This window comes from Pinus tabuliformis, chromosome 5_1 (genome assembly GCF_031772625.1).
Source record: "Pinus tabuliformis cultivar Carrire ecotype Pingquan chromosome 5_1, CPIR1, whole genome shotgun sequence".
In the NCBI taxonomy this organism is placed as follows: domain Eukaryota; kingdom Viridiplantae; phylum Streptophyta; class Pinopsida; order Pinales; family Pinaceae; genus Pinus; species Pinus tabuliformis.
This window is the reverse complement of record NC_142305.1, coordinates 446,228,540-446,251,267: the sequence shown is the minus strand read 5'-3', so window position 1 is coordinate 446,251,267 and position 22,728 is coordinate 446,228,540.

The following is a 22,728-nucleotide window of genomic DNA, read 5'->3' as shown; positions in this document are numbered from 1 at the left end:
TCGGGGAGGACTGAAATTCATTAACAAAGAAAATTCCTGCAAAAACAAGGCTAGGCAGGCCTTTTTCTCTCTCCTCCAGGGGGCCATGTGGCGGCCTCTGATTGGTCCTCGGAGAATACATGACAGTTGGCATCATTAGTGATGTGGCAGGACAAATGATGACGTGGTAGATGACACGTGTCACCTATTTTCAACATTTTTCAACAATGAAATGGGGCCATTTCTGGGTGCCACATATCACCACTCATAGGGTGACAAGTGGCAGTGATGACATCACCCCACAGATCTGCAATTGCAGTTGTTAAGGGGAAAAGATAAAGTAAAGGTGCCTGTGATTGTGATATGTGCGAATCCCTCCCTAATGCGATATGTTATAGTGGTTCTACCTGAGGAGGATTTTTCTTTCGGACTGTTGTCTCGCACTATGGAGAAAGGTAGATGGTCCCCTTTTCCTGAAGTATCATTGTGATGTCTTAGGTAATCCTGCAATCCCACATTATTAGTGATCGCAAATTTCTGGGGAAGAGGCTTAAGGAAAAAGCACGGTAAAGCGTCGATATACAAGATTTTTCGATACAAAGGAAAAGACTCCTAGACAAAGGTCTGAAGGCCTTAGTGCTTGAGGGCTAAGCCCCTGGCTCCAGCCCCTAGTCATATGAGTAAAAGCCACATGAGGGGCTATAACAAGGGGGGCTAAGGGAGAAATCAAAACTGCTTGTTTCGCCTGTTTTAGAGGAAAAGGACCCATGTATGAGAGACTGCGTTGTTACACTGTAATACATATCACCCACCACATCAAGGCACTGATAGTGCAAGACACAGGTTTAAAGGGTTTGATGGGTCGAAAACTATGGTTTTAAGAGGAACAAGTGGTGCATTCAAAGCATGGGATGGGCTGATCCAAAAGAAGCCCACTGTGACACAGGTTTGGGAGCCAGCACCAAATGAATTAAAGGCAGAAAATAAAAAGGTGGGTGAAGTAGTGCAGGAAGCCATACCTTAAGTAGAAAAACTCCTGCAGCAGAGGTGACCACATGATGGGAAAGGAGATCTTTATATATTTTACATCTTATGTTGATTTATTTGTTGTACTGTAACGTGTCTCTTTCAATGAGGCTTTTAATTCTGTAATGATTTTGGCCACAGAGCCATCTCTGACTGAGACATCTAGTCGACTTGACAGATGAGACTAGGCTAGAGATATTTTGATGTAATGAATGTTCTTGCTCCCCTCTATAGATAAATAGGGGAAACCAAGACTTAGAAAGGGTTCAGAAATTCTATAGAAAACACTACATGCTATTTTCAGACTGTATCTCTTTGTAATGCAGATCTTTTCAGAATATTAAGGAAATAGTGGTGATTCCCTCTTCAAGTATTATAGTATGTGTCCTCCTTGTCAAACTCATTTTTATGTTCATGCTTCTTCCCTAAATTCATGTAATTATAGTCGCTAGAAATATTTCAATCTCCCTCACGAATTCATTAGTATCTACATGTTAATGCAAATCCCTATAACAGTTTCACATATTCATCTGTCTCAACATTGTTTATGTATATGCCTGTGTGGACTATTGAAATTAGATCTTTAAATATGCAACACATGAATCTTAGCTTTCAACTCCTCCTCTATTCATTATGTCTGCTTGTAACTCAAATAAGTATAAAAATACTTAATTCCTCAAGCTCTATGTGTTAAGTGTAGAATGCTTGAAGCCTTATGCTCTATGTGATGAGTTTCTCCTTCTCTTGGTCCTCTCTCATTTTCTCTACAAAAGCTTATTAAGTTGTAAGACCTTGAACCACTCGACCTCCTCTCTCTCTCTCTCTCTCTCTCTCTCTCTCTCTCTCTCTATCTATCTATCTATCTATCTATCTATATATCTATCTATATATATATATATATATATATATATATAGTGATGTCTCCAATTTCTTGTAAATCATTTTGGGCTCACAAATCTAGATGTGCCCAGGCATTGGTCTTGTAAGCAATCCAAGGCTGTCTCTAGGAGTTACAACATCTTTTGGCATCATTGTCGAGGAGCTTATTGAAGGATTTTCCCCCCATGATACGACAAACTAACCACCCTTCGTATAGGTGAGTGAAGTATATTTTGATTTCATTCATATCACCTTAGCGACTCCACAACCCCCTTATTATCATTCATAACCCTGCCTTTTAAAAGGCCTCATACTAGCTCAGATACAACTAGAAGAAATCCCCATTTGTATCTAACCCAGAAAGGTTGATTTTCAAGAAAGTATGGAAAGAGAAAACTCCCGCAGACTGTGCTACCATCTCACCAACCTTTGAATTTCCCTCCTCTAGTTCCCAACCTGTTGCTACTCATTATTCGGGACTTACTCCAAAGGCCTTGACATACCCTCCTACCCCTGCAACTCCTATGGTCTTGACCCCAGTTCCTCACAAAATTTTAATCCCTCCCCACTAGTCCAATGACTCTTCCAGGATTTCTGCTAAATAATTATGAACCTCTTGATCTAGCTTAGACGTTGAGTGCAATGCCCCATGACTACCTAAAGCATCTACCTAGGTTCAATTGGGAAGGTGATACATGGCATAGAGTCACATTGAAACCTTCAGTGCTTTTTCCAGAACATAAATGTGGAACAACTGGATGTGTCATGAAAATTTTTGTACAATACCTCGATGGAGAGGCTATAATGTGGTTCAAAGGCCTACTAAATGCCTCCATCACTATTGGGGAGGAGCTGGAAAATTATTTCACTTAGAAGTGGGGAGAAAAAGGAATCATGAGTACCTCATCACTGAGTTTAATGCCATAAGAAAAAATCTGAAGGAGGGTACTTTAGAATTTATCAAAAGATTCAATAAGCTATACAATAACCAACCAGCTGACATAAAGCCTCCCCAACTGCAACTTGTGTGATTTTCTTGGGAGCCTTTGAGTCTAGCGTTGGCTTTACCCTGAGAGAAAGGAAGTCTCTCACTCTAGACCAACTTCAGATTGATGCTCTCGAAGTGGAAGCAAATCTGGTTTCATTAGGGAAGTCAAGGGTAAAGAAAGAACCTACTCAACCCAAAAGAGGAAAAGAATAGGCATCCTTCTCTGGTCGAGATGGAGAATCATCAGACCCAAAGTTGGACAATCTAGATAAACTGATCAAGATTTTATTGCAAAAGGTTGGAAAGCTCAAAATCGAGAACAAGAACCTCTCTAGGAAGAATGCTCAAAGCAACAACCAGGGCTATAACCCACAATATAGAAGACCTCCACTGCAACTACTTCCAAGGGAAAGAAAGGAGTAGCTTAATTAGATCCCTCATCCCTTATACTTGGAAGATGGTCCCAACAAACAATCGTCAGACACATAGGAGATGCAGGGAAATATATATGTTGGTTTTGCTAAAGAAGAACATGAGAATAGGGCTCACCAGGAGGCCCGTAATCATAGAGAAGTAGCATCAGAGGATGAAGATATGGATGATTATTGCAAACAGTTTGCAGAGTTCATGCAAACATAGCCAAAACATAAGTATAATCTAAGATCTTCAAAGAAGAGGATGAGAGAACCAGAACAGCAAGGGGATGCTGCTCCCCAAGTGATTCCTTTAGCATTATACAAAGGGAAAGGTAATCTCCATCCCCACCCAACCAAGATAGGAGTCTCTACAAATAAGGAGAGAAATGGTCCTAAGGGGCACACAGAAAAGGAGACACCTGTTTGCTAACAACTGCTAGTGGGAAGGGAGAAAGAATAGAGCTAGGAGATACATAAAAGGCCCAACATACATTCAATCTCGAGAAGGAGATGGAAAAGGTAAAAATTCTTATTCCTCTAACTGAACTTCTAAAGCAATCTCATTACAAAGCTCAAGTCTCTCAATTCATGCATATAGACACCTATACACCATCCCATGATAGTTTGAACCTTTAAGAGGAGATGCCTATGGTTGTTTTTGGGCCACATATGGAAGGGTTGGATGCTTCTACTACACCTTTCTATGTGACTTTGGTGATCCATGACCTTTGTTTGCATAATTGTATGCTAGATTCTGGGGCCTCACACAACCTAATGCCACCATCAGTAATGGAACAACTGGGTTTAGAGATCACCAGACCATACAAGGACATGTACTCTAACTCAAGAGAGTAAAGTGCTTAGGCATGATAAAGGATTTGGTGTAAACCTAGCTCAGACATCGGTAAAGAGTGTGGTAATGGATATAGTGGTGGTTGATATACCTCCTCGCTTTGGAATGATCTTATCTAGATCTTGGGTTCCAAGGTAGGTGGCTATATTAAGCTAGATTTAACTTATGCCACCATTCCCACTTTTGGAGGTGAGCAAAGGGGGCTATACAGAGAATCCAGGTTTGTGAAAACCATGACCCCATCTAAAGGCTCTGAAAACTCCCCATTGCATGGGAAGGATAGTGACATCTCCTGTATCTTCCTATAAGAGGATGAGACCTTACTAGAGGAAACATCGATACACCTGACATGGAAGTTAGAGCACTTGCGAACAAATGAAAACAAAGTATGGAAATTATACTTCGATGGAGAAAACTCAAAAGATGGGAATGGAGCTGGAATATTGTTGGTATCTCCAGAAGGAAACATGATGCACCTCTCTTTCAAGCTCAAATTTGAGGCAACCAACAATGTGGCAGAGTACGAAGCATTGCTCACAGGGTTACAAATGTCAAGAAATATGAATCTTGAATGCCTATAGGTCTATGGAGACTCTAAGCTAGTCGTAAGGTAGATCCAAGACCAATGCCAAGACAAACACCCTAGGCTGAGGACATACCAAAATGAAGTGTGGGACTTAATCGACAATTTCTTCTTGGCCTTTAACATCCAGTTTCTACCCAGGGAAGAAAATAGGATGGTTGACTCTCTCGCGATAGGTGCAAGAACTTTTAGGCCCCCACATAATCCACTCCTCAAATATGAGATAGAAGTCAGACACAGGCCTTCAATACCTGATAATGTCAAACACTGGCAGGTATTTGAAGATGACGAGCAGGTAAAAAGATTCATAGAAGTTGTTGGGGAGTTTTCCCACTCCACCATCGATCAAGAAGAAGAAGAAGTAGAACAAGAAGCCACTTCGTGGAAAGACACAGTGGTTGGGAAAAACATTTTGCAACTAAAAGGGAACACCATCCCTCGTGGACTTGTTCCACTAGAAATACTTTTCAATAAAGATGACATAATGTCCAAACAAATGGCCCCAAAGAAGGATGAGCAAGTAGAAGACTGCAACATCGGATCAGAGGAGGAACCCCAGGTAGTCAAGTTGTCCAAAGGAATCCCCTTGCAATACAAACAAAGGTATTTAGATATATTCAAAACTCACAAAGATGTATTTGCTTGGTCTTACGATGATTTGAAATCATTTGATACAAATATTATTTAGCATAAGATTCCTTTGAAGAGTGGGATAAAGCCATGAAAATAGAAACTCAAATAGATAAATCCACTCTTACTCCCCTCCATTGAAAAGGAGGTAAGGAAGTTGCTGCAGGCTAAGATCATAGTACCTTTAAGATATTATGAGTCGTTAGCTAATTTGGTCCCTGTCCGGAAAAAGAATGGAGAGATAAGGCTATGTCTGGACTTCTAAAATTTAAACAGGGCATCTCTAAAAGATAACTACCCTCTGCCCAAGATGGATAATATATTGCAAAGGGTAGTGGGTGCATCCAGAATGTCCATGATGGATGGATTCTCCGAATATAACAAACTGGTAGTCCACCCCGAGGACCAGAAAAGGACTACTTTCACCACCCTATGGGGAACATTCATGTACGCCTGCATGCCATTCAGGTTGATAAATGTAGAAGCCACATTTAGAGAGCTATGGACATAACTTCAGCGGGCAAGCAAGTTAAATTTTTGGTAGTCTACTTAGATGACATCACATTGTTTTCTAAGAATGATGAAGAGCATACCCTCCATTTAAAGCTTACCTTCAAGAAGTGCTGAGGTATGGCCTCTCTCTGAATCCTAAGAAATCTCAGTTCGCCTTGAGTGAGGGGATGCTACTTGGACACAGAGTAGCGCAGGAAGGAGTAATGATTGATCCTAAATGAGTCAAGGCCATCAGCCTTATTCCCTTTCCTAGAAACAAGAAAGAAGTCCAAGCCTTTTTGGGGAGGGTAAATTTCTTAAGGTGATTCATACCCAACTATACTGAGATAATTAAAGGTATCACAGACATGCTCAAGAAGAGAACAAAGTTAAGTGGAGCTCTTTCCCCCATGATTATTTCACTAGGATCAAAGAACCTTTGGCTGAGACCTCAGTGCTAGTCAGCCCTGACTATTCAATGCATTTCTACATCTTTTATTTTTCCTCTCCACATACCATTGATGTTGTGCTGTTACAAAAAAATAAAGAAGTTTATGAGCAACCCATTGCCTTTTTCAGCCAAGTTCTACGGGACACTGAGTTGAAGTATAATATATTGGAGAAATAAGCCTATGCACTGGTCAAGGTGTTGAAGTCATTCTGCATGTATGTGCTACAATCAGGAATCACAACATTCGTCCCAATGACTACAGTCAAGGACATCCTGGTGCATGGAGAAAACGAAGGAAAGAGGGGCAGATGGATAGCTAAAATACAAGAATATGAGCTAGAAATAAAGCCTACCAAGCTCATCAAAGGCCATGGGTTGGCCAATATTTTATCTGAATCCAACTGCCAAGCTCTAGGGATAAGCCGATCATAGAGGATCACCAGAGCGGAATTAAAACAACTGAGCAGAAGATCTATGCCAAATATGAGGGATTTCCTAGGTATAAGAAAATTGTTCATTACCTCTTATTCCTAAGATGCCCATTGGGACTGGATAGACCTAAATACCAGAGTCTGATATTTCAGGCACATAAATACATTATATCCAACGGAATGCTCTACTGGAAGGATCCAGTGGGGGTATTACTTCTATGTTTGGTGGAGGGAGAAACCCCTGAAGTGATTGAGGATTTCCAAGGGGGAGTCCGTGGAGGACACTACAGTTGGTAGGCAACATCACACAAAATTCTGATTCAAGATTTACTGGCCCACGCTATTTGGAGATGTTTAATCTTAGGTCAGGTCGTGCCAAAAATGTTAATTGTTTGTTGAAAGACATAAGTTTTCTCTTTCCCCTTGATTCCTGTGCACATAGAGGACCTTTTAGAAAATGGGGATTGGAATTCATTAGAGAAATAAACCCCCCATCTAGTGGCCAACACAAATGGTTTTTAACAGCCACTGAGAATTTCAAAAAGTGGGTAGAGGCTATCCCAGCTAGAAATTCTACTGACTCAGTGGTGATAAAATTCATGGAAGAGAACATACTATCTTGCTTTGGGTTTCCTTTTAAAATCATCACTGATAATGCACAGGTCTTTAAATCTGCCAAGTTCACCAACTTTCGCCATAAATTCAACATCATTATTGGACACTCCACTACATACTACCCTCAAGGGAATGGCTTGGCTAAGTCTTCTAATAAAACTGTGGTGAGAGTTCTAAAGAAGGCCATCACTGAAAATAAAAGGAACTGGGACTCCCAACTGAAGTTTTCTCTATGGGCTAACCGTGTAATACAAAAACGATCCACTGGGAAATCACCTTTTGAGCTAGTATATGGAAAATTTGTTGTCTTCCCAATCCAACTAGCAATGTCGGTAGCTAAGTTACTACAAGAAACTAAGGAAGAGACAAGAACCTTGACTAGAAGGATAAATCGATTGGTGGCGCTTCACGAGAACAGAGAGAAGGTGGGGACCAAATTGTCAAACTACCAGCAAAGGATGAAATATTTATTTGACAAGAAGGCTAAGGATGAACCTCTTCAGTAAGGAGATTTAGTTCCCAGGTGGGATGTTTGGCAAGAAGACAAAGGCAAACATGGGAAGTTTGATCTGCTATGGTTCGACCCTTTCAAGATTGCAAAAGAGAGGGGAAATAACACATACATACTTGAAAACTTGGATGGTGAACTACTGCAACTACCTGTAAATGGTGTGTTCCTAAAATTTTATTTTCAAAATTAGAGATATTGTCTCTTGCTCATTGTAAATATCCGTGTGTGTGTGTTGAAATTTTATTTGAATTTTTTAGTTTATTGTCAAAAAACATCCATTTTCACAGAATTATATTTGTTTAAGAATGAGTCCATGCCCAATGGAAGGAAAAGCTACTGTTCTACATGTCCTTAGCACCTTTCTAACAAGGCACTATCCCCAGTTGGATCCAATGTTGTCACTCACTGTATTGTTGGTTTCAATTGGTCAAGGTTGCCTAGGAGAAATGAAGTTTGGAGCCACTTTCCCAGGCCATAGAAGATCTCAGATCTTAATTAGACCCTCTCCATTTCCTAGTTCTCAGAAAAATATTTCCAATGGTATATAGAAGTCCAAAAAGGCCTCCTGGATTAGAAGTTCAAAAAAGGACTCCTGGATCAAAAGTTAGAGCCTATTGAATATTTCCTTTAGAAAGATTATAAAACCAAAAAAAAGGCTAAGTATGAGGGCATCCCACAAATCAGCTATCACAACAGTCCTGCAGTCACAAAAAACTCCAATACTTGTGGGGGTCGATCTTGCAATATAATGTGAAATCGTCAAGGGAGGGCTAAAATGAGTTAACAAAGGAAGCCATGGAAAAACCAAGGTGGACAACTCCCTTTCTCTCTCCTCCACGTGGTGCAATCCCATAGCCGCATTCTTGCAATCCCACAGTCCTGCATCCCGGCGAGCCGCAGTTCCTACCAGTTCCCACAGTCTTGCAGGGCCCCACATCTCACATCTCGATGATCCCACAACCTGCATCCGCAGTCCTACAAGATATGCATATCGGCGGGTTCCAAACTTAAAAGACCGTGTGGGGCCCGATTCTGCAGTATAGTGTAAAATTTTCGGGGGAGATCCGAAAACCATTAACAAAGGAAGTGCTTGAAAAAATAGAGGCTGGATCACCCCTTTATCTCTCCTCCACATGGCAGTATCCCACATCCCGTAATCCGCATTATTAATGATCACAAGAATAGAGGGGCTACCTCCCCAATAACCTTGATGGATTGCGATATTATGATTTAGTGTAAAATCATTGGGGAGGACCGAAATGCATTAAGAAAGGAAATGCCTACAAAAATAGGGCCAGGCAGGCCTTTTTCTCTCTCCTCTAGGGGGCCACGTGGCGGCCTCCAATTGGTCCTCAGAGCAAACACGACAGCTGACATCATCAGTGTCGTGGCAGTAGGGATGATGATGTGGCAGATGACATGTGTTACCCAATTTCAGTGTTTTCAGGGGTGAAATGGGGCCATTTCCAGGTGCCTCATGTCACCACTCATAGGATGACATGTGGCAGTGATGACGTCACCTCACAATTTGGTGATCATAACTGTTAAGGGGAAAAGATAAAGGCAAGATACTTGCAATTGTGATATGTAGGGACCCATCCCCGATGCGATATGTTATAGTGGTTCTATCTCAGGAGGATTTTGCGTCTGAACTCTCATCCTACACTATGGAAAAAGGTAAAGGGTCCCCCTTTCCTATAGTGTGATTGCATTGTCTTAGGTGATCCCGCAAGCTCGCATTATTGGCGATTGCAAGTGTCTAGGGAAAAGGCTTAAGGAAAAAGCATGGTAAAGCGCCGATATGCGGGATTTTGTGATACAAAGGAAAAGGCTCCCAAACACGGGTCTGAAGGCCTTAGCACCTGAGGGTTAAGTCCCTTATTCCAGCCCCTGATCATATGAGTAAAGCCACATGAGGGGCTATAACAAGGGGGGCCTAAGGGGGAAATCAAAAGTTCCCGTTTTGTTTGTTTTAGAAGAAAAAGGCTCGCGCCTGAGAGACTGCGTTGTTACACTGTAATACATATCACCCACCATGTCAAGGCACTGATAGTGCAGGATAGAGGTTTAAAGGGCGTGATGGGTCAGAATCTATGGTTTTAAGAGGAACAAGTGGTGCATTCAAAGCACCAGATGGGCTGATCCAACAGAAGCCGATTGTGAGATGGGTCTGGGAGCTAGCATCGAATGAATTAAAGGCATAAAAGACAGAGGTGGGTGAAGCAATGCACAAAGCCATACCTTAAGTAGAACAACTCCTATAGCAGAGACGATCACAGGATGGGCAAGGAGATCTTTGTATATTTTACATCTTATGTTCATTTATTTGATGTATTATAGTGTGCCTCCTTTGAATGAGGATTTTAATTATGTAATGTTTTGGGACACAAAGCCATCTTTGACTGAGATAGCTAGCCGACCTGAAAGTTAAGACTAGGCCAACAATATTTTCTTGTAATGAATGTTCTTGCTTCCGTTTCCAGATAAATAGGGAAAAGCAAGACTTAGAAAGGGTTCAAAAATTCTATAGAAAAAACTACAGGTTACTTTTGGACTGTATCTCTTTGTAATACAGATCTTTTCAGAATATCAAGGAGAAAATGGTGATTCCCTTTTCAAGTATTACAGTATGTTTCCTCCTTGTCAAACTCATTTTTAGGTTCATGTTTCTTCCCTGAATTCATGCAATTATAGTTGCTAGAAATATTTCAATCCCCCTCACAGATTCATTAGTATCCACATGTTAGTGAAAATTCTTGTAACAGTTTCATAGATTCATTTGTCTCAACATTGTTTATGTTTATGCCTACGTGGACTATTGAAATTAGATCTTTAATTTTACAACACATGAATTATAGCTTTCTTCATTCATTATTTCTTCTTGTAACTCTAATAAGTATAGAAATCCTTAATGCCTCAAGCTCTACATGTTAAGCGTAGAATGATTAAAGCCTTATGATCTATGTGATGAGTTGGTCCTTCTCTTGGTTCTCTCTCATTTGCTCTGCAACAACTTATTAAGCTGTAAGAACTTGAAACACTCGACCTCCACTATTTTTATGCTTATTTATGTGATCTAACCTGTGAAGAAGTAACAGAAATACATGTCTTATTTCTTTGGATAAATGAACCAATCCATTATATATATATCTATATATATATTATATATATATATATATATATATATATTTATATATATATATATATATATGGAACATAAGTGATGTCTCTAGTTTCTTGTAAATCATTTGAGACACACCAATGTAGATGTGCCCAAGCATTGGTCTTATAAGCAATACAAGGTTGTCTCTGGGAGCTACAACAAGTAGTATGAAAATTTAGCTAAGAGGTAAATGATTGTGATTTAGAGATGTCTACAATGTTCCCTGTTTGCAAAATAATTTACTTTTTGTTAGTTGGATTATAAAGCATGGCATACACTTAGATGTTGTCTTCAGTAATAATAGATGTTTTATTAGAGAGAAAAAAGAGAAAAAATACCATTGTTATGGGTATAGAAGAACATGGTTTTTGTTGAATAGAGAACTGTGAAGAGATATTGATTTTTAGATAAGAGAACCCAGAGAAATAAGAAGATAAGAAAAAAAATTATTATGCCTTATCTACTGAGTTTCATGAAGAGAGCAAAAACCATTTCAAAGGTGAAGATGAAGTACTAAAATGAGAAGGTGCTTTTTTAAAGAACAAAAAGAAAAAATTTAACATATTGAACTACCACGATGTGGAGGAGAAGAGTTCAGTGAATAATCCAATTTCTAAGTCAATGGTGGAAATATTGACTATTAAACAAGTATTGACTTTCATCTAATTGTGAATCAATGGTCAGAAATAAGCATGGTAATGTGATTGTACTTCATATACCTTGCTATATATAACACACCTCCAATTGTTAATTGAAGAATTTATTATGAAGCGGGATGCAAAAAGTTTGCTTGTCCAAAGTTTTTATTTTCTTTCAAAATAATCAATTTTCATGCAATATGACCATTATGAGAGGGTGTTAGATATAGTGGTCATAATTAGGACTTAGGTGTACATTAGGGATATAATAAAATATTAATTATTTTAGTACAAAACTGGTTTTTTCCAATTTGGAACATATAATTAGAGCCTCTAATTTGTTGATGTATTTTGGTTCAAGTATGAATCACACTCAGTGCTACTTTGGTTATATGCGCCCTTCTATACACATGAGAAAATTTGGAGATTTTTGTATAATGGTTTGGATATATATTATATATATATATATATATATTTATATATATATATATCTATATATATATATATAATATATATATATATATTATATATATATATATATATTATATATATATATATTTTAGAGATATATATATAACTTTTTGATGAACTAGTTTTGTGATCCATTTTTGTTTCTAGTTTTTGTTTGGTTCCAATCATTGCTTCAAATGTTGACCAACCTAATTCTAGTAACATTTATTGTAATTAAAGTGATATGTCATTGTTATTATGTCCTTCATAAAAAGACTAATTTCAAATAATTGTTAAGAAGGCCTAATTGGTTGGATGAATAATTGTCCCTAACCATCATGTATGAGCACCTTATTGTGTATAACACTCCCAAATTTCCAAATTGCATTACCATATTGAGTGAATGCATCATCATGTCAGTGTCTCATAGCTCCATCTATGTTGATGCTTGTGCTCGCAAAAATGGAGATGACATAATCCTCACTCTTTTGGTAGGGTGATTTTAAAGAACGATAAGAATAGTAAGGTTGATGGCCTATTAGAAGTTAACATAATGAATTCCAATAGAATCATGAAGAAGTTCTACCTTTTTAAAGAAAATTGAAAATCAAATGGTAATTCTTGAGATTCAAGGACAAAATGTTGGATAAAGATCAAATTAATGACATGTCAATAATACAACTAAACCTACGTAAACATGAAAATAATTGTAGCCAAGTTCATGGGTGCACTATGTATGCCAATATAAGGAGAACGTGATTTATTTATAAAGAAAATGATAGAACATAACTACAACAAGAAATGCATTTGAGGACAGAGAATACCTGGGAAAAGCAGGCTTTCACACCTTATGTAATAAGGTGGAAAGATTGTAGAATTAAAGGAAAAGTTAGTGATTGTGCCTACAAACATCAATAGATGGATAACTGCATAGAACTTAAAGAACAAACCAAAGTATGGTCACTACATGAAAATTGGGTACGTGGAAGAAGAATGTTAGTTTCTACCCTTGAAAAATCAAGCACAAAAGGAATTTAAGGAGCACATGGCATTTCAACGTTGATTGATCCGAGTGGATATTGGTGGCCACCTACCTATTCCACTTGGACCCCCACCATTTTTTCTTTTCAATTTCCTTAATTGTAGCACAACTTACTATTTTTGATAATTTTTGAGGTCCTAAACTTCTGGATCCATTTTGAGGGACTAAAAGACGTTTCTAGGAAAACAAAGAGACTAGAAAAGTGCCATTCTAATTGACCATTTTATTTTTCGGCCTCCTCTTCGACATTTTTTAAATGAGGTATTATGATAGCCAAATGAAGATCATATGCCAATGTTACAACCCTGGGAAGTTGATGTTCCAACTTACCCATCGGGCCCACAAGCTTTTGGTGCTTCATCTCCTAGGGTTAGGTTTTGGATGTTTAGGATTTCTCATTGTTCTCAATGATAAAAAGGCCACCGAGCCTCATTATAACATATTTCATAGGCATGTAAACACCACATCTGTTCTCAGAGATAAGCTACCAATATTTGAGCTAGTTTATTTCTATTATACATGTAAACATATTTGAGTTCTTTGATATTAATGAAATGAAGTTTTATTTTTGTTGCATCTCATGTTTATGTTTGTATCTATATTCTATTGTGTTCTATATAAGTCTGGATTAGTGGTATCAAAGCGGTCTGCACTTTCTCTGTAATTCTTTGCATATCCCCAACGAGGTCAAGGTATAAGAAGTTAGGGCTCAACTGGTTGAAAATTTGCAAGACGAACCTCACAAACCCCGATGAACTCTCATGGAAGAAGAAAAGAAAGACAATGGAGCAAGAGATCCTTTCAAAATATTGCTCAAGGAAGCCTTTGAGTGACAAAGGAACACATGATGGATAAATTTTCCCATATCCTTCAGCGGCTACCCGCAGGCGATGCATCTTCAACCTGCAGCCACTCTGGAGGCACCACTCCTTTTAATGTAAAAATCAACTTTGACATTCCCATATTTGAAGGCCAGATAGATGCAGATGCCATAGATAGATGGTTAAATATATTGGAAGGATATTTTCGATTCATGACTTTTCCAATTGGGAAAACATTACTTTTGCACTCCTTAAATTAGCCTTCCATGTCAAGGACTAGTGGAAAACCTACTCTGAACAGAAGGAAGAAAGGGAATCTTAACTATTTTTAGCTACACCCACTTGTAATTATTTTTGAGATGCTGTCAAGGAACAATATTACCCTTTCAGGATCTATTAATTTAAATACATAAAGTTGACCACGCTGTGGCAGGGAAGGGACTAAGATGTGTCAGAGTTCACAAATATTTTTCATAGCCTTCGCATGAAGTTGGGTATCAAGGATTCTGAGCAGGATTTGGTACTCAAGTACCGTGACTGTCTACACAAGTACATCCATTATGAGATGGAGTTCCTTAACATCTCCTCACTTGGCATCGCCTATCGATACGTTGTCAAGATCAAGCAGAAATTTAAACATAAGAAGATAAATTTGGATATGTGAATTTGAAGCAAGGGAAAGTTTTCCCCAAACCATAGAACAGAGGACAAAGCCAAGGAGGGGTGACCCAGGACAACCGCCAAAGATGGAAGTAAAGAAAAACACCATAAAGATAAAGAATGACATAGGTAAATTGTGTGACTTCCATAAGAGCCCCACTCACAACACAAGTGAATTTCAAGCCAAGTAGTCACTGGTGGTGGAGCTGAAATCTTTCGAATCAGATGCATGTTCCGACTCTTAGTCATAACCTGACAAGGGGAACAAAAAATGGAAGAAGATTATTGATGCGGAGCCTAGTGACACCATTACCACCAACAAGATCTAGAAGATTGAACCCGAATGTGCAAAGGACGGGGGGTGACTCTTCCACTCACAAATGTGTGTGAAGGTTTCTCCTATGGAGTTCATTTTTGACGGTGAAAGCTAAAAGAACCTCATTTCGTAAGAGGTTGTGAAGTTGTTAGGCCTAATGAACACACCACACCTGTAGTTGACACCATCAGGTGGCTTCACTAAGGATGAGATTCCTGTGTCAGCCAGTAGTGCTGCCTTCCCTACAGCATCAAGCCCTTCATAGATAAGGTATTGTGTGATGTTTCTCCTCTTGAAGTTTGTGATGTATTTAGGCCAACCATACTTGTGGAGTTCAATCAGGTTGTGTTCATCACCCTGTGGGAACATGATCATGTTGGTACAAAAGAAGGATGGGACCTCGAGACTCTATATTGATTATCAAGTGCTGAATAAGATTGTTGTCTGGAATAGGTATCCAATCCCAAGAGTTGATGACTGTTGGTGTCTAATTGATGATGTCAATCAAAGTTCATTTAATGTCAACCCAGGAAGGTAAACTTAGAAGTGCCAGCTATAGGTCTAGAAATATTCCTAATTTTTTGGAGATCTTAAGGTCCCCTTACAAGAACACATGAATTTTAAGATCTCTTCCAACAACTAAACAAACCTAGATCTAATAATTATCTAAGATCTTAAGGTTTCCTTACAAGAAAACATGAATTTTAAGATCTCTTCCAATATTAGACCATCTAACAAACCTAGATCTAACATTCATCAAGATCCTAAGTTCTCTTACAAGAACACATGAATTTTAGGATCTCCTCCAATATTAGAGCATCTAACAAAAACTTAAAAGTTGAAATGAAAAAAAAAACATAAATTAAATTACACCTAAAATAAGCATGCAAGTGAGGCCATGGGGGACCTCCATAACTCCAGAAGCACACCACTTCAAAGGAGACTCAAATGTAGAAGCAACAAAATCAAAGTATGATTCTTTATTTCAAAATCTCCATCATGATGTACAAACAAACTCTAAGATTACAAATTCTAAGATTACAAATGGAACTCTAAATTACAAATGGAGGAGATTGTACTCTCATTTATACAATGGGGTGAGATAACAAACTCATAATGATGATCCACTAATCTCTCTTTAGTTCCATACATCTCTCAACCATCTAGACACATAACCCCCTTTTGTCCTTGATCTTCTCCATGAGATCATGATATTCTCCATGAGGCTTATCTTATCAAATTCGAATTTGATCATTGAAGGCCACATAAAGGTGTCTTGGAAGCTTCCTTTGTACCTACACATGTCACAAAAACATTCCACTTTCCATATATGAAGTAAAATATATTATTTTCTAATATTTAATCAAGAATTTCTCTTAAAAATGCTTGAAAATAAATAATATTTGGAAGATATAAATGAGACCCATTAATGATGAACAATAGGGAAAATGAAGTGACATGGTAGTGAATAATGAGTGATATAATGGAAGCATAGGTGAAAAATGTATGGTAATGAGTGATATTTGTATGACATTTTGAAGCCCAATAATGACCTTCTGGACCAGCTTAAGGGGGCCAAATATTTCAGCAAGATTGACTTGAATTCTTTTTTATCACAAGGTACAAATCGAACCCTCCGATGTGTGGAAGATTTCCGTTAAATCCAAGGAGGGCATTTTTGAATGGTTGGTCATGCCTTATATGTTGATGAATAACCCCGCAACCTTCATGAAGTTGATGGAAGACATATTACAACTATTCACTAACTCATTCGTGGTAGTGTATTTGGACGACATCCTGATCTTCAACAAGAGTTGGGAAGAGCACCTCCACCATATTCGATATGTCTTGCAAACCCTACGAAAACACAAATTATGTGCTAATATGGAGAAATGCACTTTTGTCTTGACCCAGGTTCAATATCTAGGGTACATCATTGATGAGAAGGGTGTGCATGTGGACCCAAACAAGATACAACTTATTTGGGATTGATAAGCCCCAACCAATATAATAGAGCTCCGCAACATTCTGGGTCTTGCCAATTTCTACTGCAGGTTCATGTTGGGGTTCTCTCACATCACTTGCCCTTTGAGTCAAGTCACCAAAGGGTGGAGCGAAAGAAAAAATCTCTTGGTATGAATCCCGACAGAATGTGTTTGTTGATTTGAAGAATCATATTTTCTTTGAAATGGTGCTCACATTACCAGACATGCAAAAACCGTTTTAGATTGAGACAAATGCCTCTGACTATGTTATTGGTGCAGTTATTACTTAGGAGGGGAACCTAGTGGCATATCACAATGAGACACTTTCAGAAACAGTCTGAAAGTATCCCACCTATGAAAAAGAGATGTATTCCATTGTGCAGGTCTGCCGACAATGGAAGCATTATATTCTTGGTAAGGAAACGATCATCCACAGATACCACCAGCCCCTGCAGTTCATATAGACAAAAGGAAAGTTGTAGAATGATTGCCATAAGAAATGGTCCACATACCTACAAAAATTCCATTTGAACATTAAGTATAAGAAGGGAAACACCAATAATGTTGCAAAATATCTCATATGACTTCCCGTCATGGCGCTGACCACCGTTCTCGACTCTTATGGACACGAGACTTCAGTGTGGCCACATGTTTACAAGAGTGCTCCGAAATTTGACAACACATACCAGATGATCCTAGAAGGCAAGAAACTTCCTGATTTTCACCTCTAGGGTGCACGATTATATTCCACCTAAGACACCTCTGTGTTCCTCCAAGCGAGCATGTGAAGATGATTTGGGATGCACACTACAGTCAAGTCACTAGACATTTCAGAGTAGAGAAAATAGTGGCAGTGTTGCAGAAGTATTTTTATTAGCTGAGCCTTTGACAAGAATTTGGGAAGTACATCAGATCTTGCATTGCTTGTGCCATTTCCAAACTGACCGTCAAGAAAAAAGGCTTATATACTCCTTTTCCTACTCTTAGTCAAGCCTTCCTTCTACTAAGCATGGCAGATTTCCGTTTTGTGGTCGTAGACAAATTCTCTAAGATGGTCATTTTGGTGGCCTGCAAGAAAAGTATCACAACAAAAGCCACTGCTAAGGTCTTCTTTGAACGAGTGTGGGTACAATTTTGGATCCAATAGTCCATTATCTCAGATTAGGATAGGATGTTTCTGAGTACATTTTTGTTAAGCCTCTAGTTGATGTTGGATACCAAGCTCACTAATTCAACGACATTCCACCCCCAAACTGATGGCCAAACAGAGGTTGCCAATAAGATGATCGTGCACATTCTACGCATGTACAACTAAAAGAATTCACACACATAAGATGAAAGCCTCCCCTATGTCCATCATAGTTACAACAGAGTTCTCTATATCTCAACTAGCCACAACCCATTTCAGGTGGGATTAGGATTCCAACCACTATGTCTCATGGATGTGGTCATACAATTTGCAGCTACGAAGGTAGATTCAGCTCATGTCTAGGTTGAAGCTGATAGGGCTGAAAATTTCATTGAGTGCATTCAGGACATCCATGACATATTGGATAGAGGCAATGCTAAGTGCAAGGAACATCATTGTTAACATCGAGTGCCACACAAGTTCCACGACGACAAGGTTTGGTTACATTTGCTGAAGAAGCGTCTCCCTGGGGCCCACCACAAGCTTGACCTGCTCTGATATGGGCCTTACTCCATCACTAAGGTTGTGGGATATAATTATTTTGAGTTCATAATTTCCCCATTCCTTGGCATACACCAAGTGTTCAATGTGGGCCGACTTTGGCCATACTTTCCACCATTACTGGACACATCAGACATTATAGAACAACTCACACCAATAGAGATAAACCCAAACTGCATGGAATAGGCCACAAATAATTAGATCATGGACATGCATATCGAGAAGATTCACCAGCAGAAGATCCAATTGTATCAGGTTTTCAAAGCTAACCAACTCTTGCACAAAGGAAAGTGGCTCCCCAGGGACCAAGTTTAGTAGAAGTTTCCCCATCTCATGGAGGCACTCAACGCAATGGGGATGATTTCTTCCTAAGGGGGGATGACCGATACAAGTGGATATTGGTTGAAAACCACCTATTCCACTTGGACCCCCACCATTGTTTCTTTTCAATTTCCTTAATTTTAGCACAACTTACTATTTTGGGGAGTTTTTCGGTCCTAAACTTTTGAAGTCGTTTTGAGGTACTAAAAGGCATTTTTAGGGAAAGTGGAGAGACATTATGAGGTATTATTATAGGCAAGATAAGATCATATGCCAAAATTATGACCCTGAGAAGTTGACGTTCCAACTTACCCCAATGGGGCCCAGACACTTTTGGCGCTTCATCTCCTAAGGTTAGGTTTTTGGATGTTTAGGGTTTCTCATTTTTTCTCAATGCCAAAAAGGCCACCAAGCCTCATTGTAACATAGTTTAGTGGCATGTATCCACTAAATATCTTCTTCGAGATAAGCTACTATCGCCCGATCTAGTTTATTTCTATTCTATATCTAAGCATATTTCAGTTCTTTGATATTAATGAACGGAAGTTTTATTTCTGCTACATCTCAGTGTTTATGTTTGCATTTGTATTATGTTTCATTCCTATATAAGTCTAGATCAATGGTATTAAAGCATTCTTCTCTTTCTATTTATTTCTTTGCATGTCCCCAACGAGGTTAGGGTATAAGGATTTAAGGATTGAACTGGTTGAATGTTTGCAAGACCAGCCTTGCAAACCCCGACGACCTCCTGTTGTGGAAGAAAATAAAGGTGAGGGAGCAGGAGATCCTTTAAAAATATTGCTGGAGAAATCCCTTGAGAAGTAGAGGAATGGAATGATGGATAACTTTGCCTAGATCCTTCGGCAGCTATCCAAAATGACACATCTTCATTTAGCAGACACTCTGGAGGCGTCACTCCCTTTAAGGTATAGGTCAACTTCGACATCCCATATTTGAAGATTAGATAGATGCATATGTTGTAGATAGATGGTTAGATATTTTGGAATGATGTTTTTCAGTTCATGACTTTTCCAATTGGAAAAATATTACTCTTTCACTCCTTAAAGCTACCCCCCATGTCAAGGACTGGTGGAAAAAACTATTGTAAATAGAAGGACGAGAGGGAATCCTCATTGCTTTTAGTTGCACCCACTTGGAATTATTTCCGAGATGCCATCAAGGAACAATATTACCCTTTCAAGAACTATGAATATAAATACATAAAGTGGACCATGGTTTACAGGGAAGGGACTAAGGCATGCTAGAGTTCACAAATATTTTTCATACCCTTTGCACGAAGTTAGGTATCAAGGATTCTAAGTGTAATTTGATACACAAGTACTACAATTGTCTACATAAGTACATCTAGGATGAGATGGAGTTCCTGGACATATCTTCACTTGGCGTCACCTATTGATACACTGTCAAATTCGAGCAAAAATTTAAACAGAAGAAGAGAGACTTTGGATCTATGAATCTAAAGCAAAGGAAAGGCACCCCCAAGCCATAGAACACAGATGAAGACAAGGCGGGGGAAATCCAAGACAACCCACTGAAGCCACAAGAAAATAACAACACCATGAAGACAAAGAAGGACATAGTGAAATGGTGTGAGTTCCATAAGAGTCCCACTCACAACACAAGTGAGTGTTGAGCTAGGAAGTCACTAGTGGCCGAGCTGAAAGATTTCGAATTAGATGCATGTTTCGACTTTGAATCATAACCTGACAAAGGAAATGACAAAAGGAAGCAGATTATTGATGCGGAGCCTAGTGTCATCATTTCCACCACCAAGCTCTAGAATATTGAGCCCGAAAATCTATAGGAGGGGGAGTGGCTCTTTGAGTCACAAATGTGGGTGAAGGGTTCTCCATTGTAGTTCATTGTCGATAGCGGAAGCCAAAATAACCTCATTTCATTAGAGGTCATGAAGCAGTTGGGCGTAATGACTACACCACACTCGCAACCATACACCATCGGGTGGCTTCACTAAGGAAAAGATCTTCAGGTCATCTAGCAGTGTCGCCTTCCCTATAGGATCAAGTCCTTCATAGATGAGGTATTGTTTGATGTTGTTCCTCTTGAAGTTTTTTATGTATTATTGGCTTGTTGGGGCCTGACCCAGGTTCAGAGTTAATTAGCCAAACAAATCCCATTACTACTGGCCCTTTTGGCAACAGTTTGCGGAGCACGGATTAAGTTCTCACTTGAAGTAGTATGGGAGGGTGTTAGAACCAAGTTTCTACACCCTGGAGATGTCTGATGAGTTCAAGTGGTCCGTGGTTTGACCCTGCACGCAAGTCACTATGTGCACTTTCCCTTACCTCACAACCTGATATACTTGCCTTTGCGTAGCCCTACTGAGGAGTTGAACGTCACGCTCTACGTTATTAACCAAGACCTTAATGGTATTCCAACGTTAGTTACTTAACTTTGCCTACTTGAGTGCTTTAAGTATACTTAATGATATAAACCATTCATATAGGTGCGTGTAATAAATAAATAGTATATTTGCAAATCAAATCAACCATGCATTAACCCAAGAATAGATACACAAAATTATGATAAAACTTCTCTTTATTAATTCCTTCCTTGGTTATAGACTCGACTCTGTCCTGCGCACTTAGTTGCAGGGGCCCATGCACTCAGCTATGGACTACTAGGCCTCTACGCACTCAGCTGCAGAGCCTTCTCCTACTCTACAACCCAAAGACACACTTTACACTTGTGACTCGATCACTTAGACTTGTTATTCTTCTCTACCATTATCTATCTTTTACACTTAGAGCCTCGCTCTATTTATACAATCCCATGGTCTGCGAACCATGGGTAGGTCTATCCAACCAACATTACATTACAAAACTAGGGAAGACAACCCTGTGACTCTATCATAATTTTTACACTTTGCACCCACAATTTGCAGAGCTTTACAACAAAATTCGGCAAAACTTGGGCTTTGAACCCCAAAACATTCCTTCGGGGGATTCCATGCCCAACGTGGCCCCAACACAAACATCGTGACTCGCCCTCAAGTCACTTTGTCGACGTGGTGATCTTTGCATGGAGTCCCTCCAACTGTTCTCGAACTGCGTAGAGGTTAGCAGCGCACTGAGCTACTGCTTGTTGGATTTGCTACATACGCTGTTCTGAGACCTCTATGTATAGGGTGCTTCTCTGCATCAATGTGTGCATCCCTTGTATGTTCGCAAGCTTGCCTTCGATGTCTACCATGATGGTGAAGGCCTCATCGATCCAAGGCTGGACCGACACTTTTAGAACTACCTCCTTATGTCATGCCACACCCACCTGCTCCTTTAGTTCTTTAGCCTATTGCATCCTTGCAAGCCGCTAGGTGAGGACGACTATCTGCACGGTTTCTCGGACATTGTCATACTACTATTGGAGTTCTCACGCCTCTGTCTCTAAGCACTAGATGTTGGGGTCCTCCTGCAGAGTTGTGAGGACCTCAAGTTATTTTTCCAACATGCTAGTGCAATCTCACATTGCACCTCCAATTTCCTCCAATCCCGCGGTGATAGCGCTAGCGCACTGTTCCCTGACTTCTAGGGGAATGGATGGCTGCACCTGTAACTCTAGCTCGGTGATTTGAAGATTCAGCTCCAGCTGAACCTTTATTATTTATTCCTTGGGCTCGCAGACTCCTGCTGTTAACCTATGGATCCGTACCTCTGCTAGTAGATCTACTGAGATGGGCAGCTCCGGGACGCTTTGGCAAGTGTCGCCTATCACCTGCACCAGCTATTTATTTTGTGACACTAATTTGTCGT